Genomic DNA, 5,771 nt, shown 5'->3' on the forward strand with positions numbered 1-5,771 from the left:
GCTTTGTCCGCATTTGACCCCCCCCCACCACGACGGTCCAACCCCCCCATCGCTCCTCCAAATATTTATAATTTCTCCCCCATGGGATCCCGTACTCTTGCAAGCACAACACTTGTGTGTGCAGGTCCCTTAAGGTTTTTGACATTGTTTCCCATCTCTGCCTCCCGTATAAACTTCGTACATTTAAAGATGCCACGGTCAATGCCATCCAGACTGTTTTGCAGAAGAGTAAACCCCGCATCAGATGTCATCCGTGTCGCTACTTAAATCTGAGGCATCTCCCCCACCTTTCTGCATCCCCGTAGTCCTGACCAAAAGGTCAATCGCAGAGGAGCTCAGGTAGTTATCACTTTCCTCCCCTTCCCCTTCCTCAACATTTTGTTCCTTCACAGGCATCTTCCCGCTCGTTCCCACTGCTGTTTCCAGCACTCCCCCTTCTGTCTCCTGGACCTTTCCCCCTTCCACCTCTAGCCGCTTTTTCTTTGGCTTTGCATTCCGCTGCTTCTTTCTTTTCACCGATGAAGCCTCTTTCCCCTGATCCCCAGCCAGTTCCAGGTCCATGTCTGCTGGCTCAGGTATTTGTGTCTCCTCACCCTCTCCCTCACTCAGCTCTTTTTCCATCTCTTGCTCTTCTTCTGACACGGTGAGCTGGCTGGCTGCCTCGATCACGTCGTCTCTCAACTCCACCTCCGGTGTTTCCTCAACTATGTGGGTGCCTGTGTCTAAAATGTTGGTCTCCTCATCTCCCGGAGTTTCTCTGCTCCTCTCCCCTGTTGCGTGAGACTCTTGTGCCTTGTTCACGTAGGACAGGGGGCATTGGCGCTGCAGGTGCCCCTCCCCTCCACACAAGGTGCACTCCACTTTTTCCTTACAGGCTTTGGCCCGGTGCCCCATGCCACCACACCTGTAGCAAATGGTCAGACTACAGAAGGCGGCTATGTGGCCCTCCACACCGCACCTGCTACACAGCCTCGGCTGGCCGTGGTACGTAACGTATCCGCGGTGGGCCCCTATGGACACTAGGGAGGGCAAGTGCCTCACCCCACCGGGGTGTCTCAGATCTTCTTCTAGGACCACTCTGGCTTTCCATGCCCCGGTCCAGATCTGCCACTGGTCCAGGACACGCTGGATATCCAGGATCTTTTTGACCCGCCCCTCCAGCCACCTTCTCATATCTTCATGCTCTAGCTCATCTGAATACATCTTGATATAAAAAGCCCTCTCCCAGTACTTTTGACGAGTTTCAAAACGCAGCCCCTGCAATTCCTCCTTGTCTGCCACTTCAGCGTACCGAGCCCAGAAGGCAGAGCATGCCTCTCTCCTCCAAAAAGTAATGTTCCAGTGGCGGAAATAATCAAAAGCCACCACGCAACTTAAGTCTTTCGGGTTCACTTGCAACTCCTCAAACAGAATCTTGTTCATAAAGTCTGCTCTCAACATAGTGGTCTGCCCCTTCACTCCCTCGGGAGTCAGGCTGGCTTTAACACGCAGTTTCACTGTTCTTCGTGGGTCTCCTTTTCCCCACAAAGGATAGGAAGGTTCCGGAAACATCCTCATGGGATCCCTGTTCTCTGCATAGCTCTGCCTCTTTTCCTGTCTCGGGGCCGCCCCCTCTCCAGAAACTTCTGGTACGGCAGTACCACAACTCTTCCCCTTCTCTGAAGGCACCACTTTGCCTCTTCGGCCAATCATAGCGCACTCACCGACCTCCTCCTTCGCCACGCCCTCTGCCATCTCGCCAAACGCTGCCTTCATGCTGGTATTCAAAGCCTTAGACGATTCACTCTCTGCTCCAAAGCGCTCCATAATCATCGCTTGCCTGCGTGCTGCCTCTTCCTTTTAAACTCAACACCTTTCCCCTCTCTACCTCCCCCATTGCTCCGCCTCAAGGAAAAGAGGGGGGGGCGGGGCTCACATTCAGGACCTGGGTAGCCCGCCTACGTGGTCAGGGTGCTTCCCACAGAAAGAGGCTGCAAGGCCTGCCTGCCAGTAGCGGGGAAGGCCCTGGCCTCCCCGACCCACCCTCTGGGCGCAGCTTCCGGGCCTGCAGCGGGCCCGCACCCCCCGCAGGCCCGGGCCCTGTGGCCCTGGGCAGGGCCTCGTCCCGTCCCGTCGTGCCCCCCCCCCCCCCCGGGGGGGGGGGGGGGGGGGGGGGGCAGTGCTGCCTGCCGAGCAGGAGGGCTCGCTCCCCTGCCCGTGTGCTGCCCGCCCTTTGCATAGGGTCTGCCCCCTGGGGTCGCCCAGGGGCCACGGCCCTGCTCCGCCCCGCCCCTGCTGCTGCTTTTGGAACCCAGAGAGGAGGAGGAGGAGGAAGGCACTCCCCCGGAAGGGGAGCAGGCACCGGGCCCGGAGGCACTGCAACACCAGGCCGATGCGTGGAGGGGCTGCAGCAAGCTCCGAGGCCCGCTCCCGGCACCAAAAATGCGTTTAATGCGTCGGTCCTCACATCGAGGACGTATCAGCGATTAAACTGATAAGAACAGATTGACTTTTATTAGTAGATGTTAAGGATTGTAAATCCAAAAAAAAGATGACAAAGCTGATAGGGAAATACAGAGTGCCCGGGCGAGGGACTAACAACAGAAGGATGGGGGTGAGGTGGGGAACGCAACTAGGTTACATACAATACAAAGTTAGCCAACTAAGCCCGGGGGTAGGGGGAGGGGGGGAAGGGGAGGGAGGGGTTTCGCGACACTGAGACACTTTTTCCTCGGACCACTTCCACCAATGCGGACCATTGTCACGGGTTTGTGTGTTTCTATCCTCTTTCTCTCTCAGTCTAGATGCAGTCTATCGCGGGGGTCCTCTTCGGGTTGTGCAGGGTCGTCGTCCGTTTCTGATGAATTCTCTTAAAGCAAAGGTCCATCTGGTGCAGAGGGGGGTGTTCAGGCGGTCCCCTCTGGGTCCGGTCCGGCGGCTGTTCTCCTGGTGGGGTCCGTGTACTGGCGGTGGCCCGTGATGTGCTCCACGTAAATGTCGCGGGACCACCGGATGGTGTCGGACACCATGAGGCAGCGCATCAGCTTGGCGTAACGGCGGGAGGTGCGGCAGGCATGCAGGATGCTCTCGTTGCTGGGGTCCCAGGCTCTGAGCGTTCCCACGATGAGAGCATCGACCAGCCGTGGCCCCTCAAGGTGTCGGCCAGCGGGGCGTCCTTCTCCCGCTTGCGAGCCTGGGCGTCGGCGAAGGCTTGACACCAGTTCTCGAACGGGATGGTGATGTCCACGATGACGATCTTCTTGGCCTCCTCGTCGGTGATCACGATGTCGGGGCGCATCTGGCTCTCGCAGCCCGGGACGGTGCGGTTGAAGGAGACCTGCCCTGCTGCGGCCGGGATGGCCCTCACCAGCTGGTCCTGGACAGCGTTGTGACGGAGCTGCCAGGCCCTGGCATGCGGCTTGCAGGTGCACAGCACGTGGGGGAGGGTCTCGGCTGTGTAGCCGCACCGCTGGCCCCTCTTGTCCCCGGGGTCAAAGCGGGACGGCCCCGTTCAGAGGCAGGCAGTTGAGGCGGGTGCGGTGGAGGAAGCGCCAGTCTGCGAAGCGCGTGAAGCTCCCGCTGGGCATGAAGTGGTTGCTGGAGTCCCACTTCGAGGTGACGTTGAAGACCTTGCCCAGGTCGCCGGTGTACTTGTTGGGGACGGCGTCCTTCAGGAACCTCTCCAGGAAGGTCCTCGTGCGGGGCGTCACGGTCATGGAGTCGGCGTGCGGGGCTGGTTGCAGGGAGACTGCCAGCTCCCGGTGCTCCTTGGTCCAGGTCCAGGCGCAGCCTATGCGCTTCCCGAGGCGGCGCGTGTCGTTGCGGGCTCGGCTCCACAGCGAGGCAAAGTCCCCGCTGTCTCGGCTGAACTCGCCCTCTAGCGAGCCGCAGAGGAAGGTGGCCAAGTCGCGTCCGGGGGGGTGCCTGCCGATCCTCTTGCGGGCGGTCTCCTCCAGGGCGCTGGTGGCTATGATACTTACCGTTCTGTCCGGGCAGGTCAGGAGGGGGAAGGCGTGGGTGACCACGGCGATGTCGCCGAGGTCTCCCATGCGGGGCACGTTGGCACCCCCCTGCCTGTAGGGGATGTGCAGGACCTTGTTGCTGGCCCTCAGCGGTAGGTGCAACCACTTCTTCAGCAGCCACCGGATGTCGGCGTCCGCCTTCTTGAGGGGGGTCTTGGGGACCGCCGAGCCTCTCAGGACGAACATGATGCGGGCCATGAGGAAGGTGTTCACCGCGTTGATCTTCTGCCAGGGGGCCAGCAGGGACGAGTCCAGTTTGTGGGCATCCTGCACGATGCCGTTGATGGTCTCCTCTGGCGTCTGCCTGGCCCGGTGGCCGGTGGGTGTCCCCAGGTGGCAGTAGGCCTCACCATCGCGCAGGTGCCGCATTGCCTGGCCCTGGATAGTGAGGGTGGAGTCCAGGACGCGGCTCTTCTGCTTCCCGTCGATGTGCAGGGAAGCGCACTTGGCAACGTTAAAATGCAGGCCCATCCATCTGGCTGCCTTGGACGTCACGTCCAGCATCTGCTGCAGCTGGGTGGCGTCGGGGCGAGGAGCACGAGGTCGTTGGTGTAGGCCAGGACGCTCAACTTCTGGCAGTAGAGGTCGAGCCCGCTGGGGCCGCCTGCCACGGCTCGAAGGAGCGGTTCCATGGCCAGGTTGAATATGATGGGGGTGAGGGGGCAGCCCTGTCTCACTCCTGACCGGATGGGGATCTCCGCGGTCTCCCCGTCAGTGGCGCGGACGGTCGTGGTGCAACTGCGGTAGAGCTCACGCACCAGGTCGGTGACGCCGTCCGGCAGGCCCAGCTCGCAGAGGGTGCTGAAGCTGTGGCGGTGGGGCACGGACCCGAAGGCGTTGGAAATGTCCAGCCACGCCACCGCTCACTGCTTGCTGGTGTTCCGGGCGTTGTCCAGGGCCACCTGGAGGGTGAAATTGTGTTCGTAGCAGCCCTCCGTGGACATGAATCCCTTCTGGCTCCGGCTGACGGCTCCGCCGGTCACCGCCCAGTCGGTGATGCAGCCTGCCAGGCAGCTGGCGTAGAGTTTAGCGACGGTGGAGCACAGGGTGATGGGTCTCCAGTTGCCCGGGTCGTTTGGGTCTCCCTTCTTGTGGATGAGGACCGTCATGGCCCTCTTCCAGACGGCGGGCGTGTGCCGGAACTCTCTGCACCTGTTGAAGAGAACACAAAGAATGAGGCAGCCTGGGTCACGTTTTTTAAGGAGACGGTACCTGATCCCGTCCTTGCCAGGAGCGGTGTCCCTGGTCCTCTTCTGGCGGGCTTCCACTTCCTAAGGTGTGAAGGCTTCCTCGAACCCCTCCGCCGGGGGCAACGGGGGTCAGCGCTTCGACGGTCGCAGGGCGTGGGGCAGCGGCTTCCACCTGGGGGTTGAAGACCCTGCTGAAATAACTGAAAAGAGCCTCCCGGGGGACTTGGCAGAAGGCCGAGGGTCCCTCCAGGATCTCTCTCACCGCCTTAGGACGGTTGGCCCGGTACAGCTTCTGGATCCAGGAGGCTGCCGCCGGGTCGTAGTGCTGGCGCCTGGGTCGCCTCTGCGGCTGCGGTCTGTGGTCCTGTCGTGTTGCTGGTCTACTGTTTTCTCGGGGTTGGCCGGGCCGGGCGGCCGCCGAGAGCTCCTCTGTGAGCCGGGCCACCGAGGCCTCAAAAGCCTCGAAGGTGGTGGCCCGGGAGAACTCCTCCAGCCAGAGGGTCTGCCACGGGGTGGGCATTCTCTGCTGTGGGGAGGGCCCCGCACCGGGAGATCCCGGCACGCTCGGGGGACGGAGGGC

At 61.4% G+C, this 5,771-nt stretch overlaps 1 pseudogene; it reads right to left on the bottom strand.

The window, feature by feature from the left end:
• Window positions 1-2,330: 2,330 nt before the first annotated feature.
• Window positions 2,331-2,532, bottom strand: LOC112548683 (annotated as a pseudogene).
• Window positions 2,533-5,771: the final 3,239 nt, after the last annotated feature.

This window comes from Alligator sinensis, unplaced genomic scaffold, assembly GCF_000455745.1.
Source record: "Alligator sinensis unplaced genomic scaffold, ASM45574v1 scaffold443_1, whole genome shotgun sequence".
NCBI classification, from domain to species: Eukaryota; Metazoa; Chordata; order Crocodylia; family Alligatoridae; genus Alligator; species Alligator sinensis.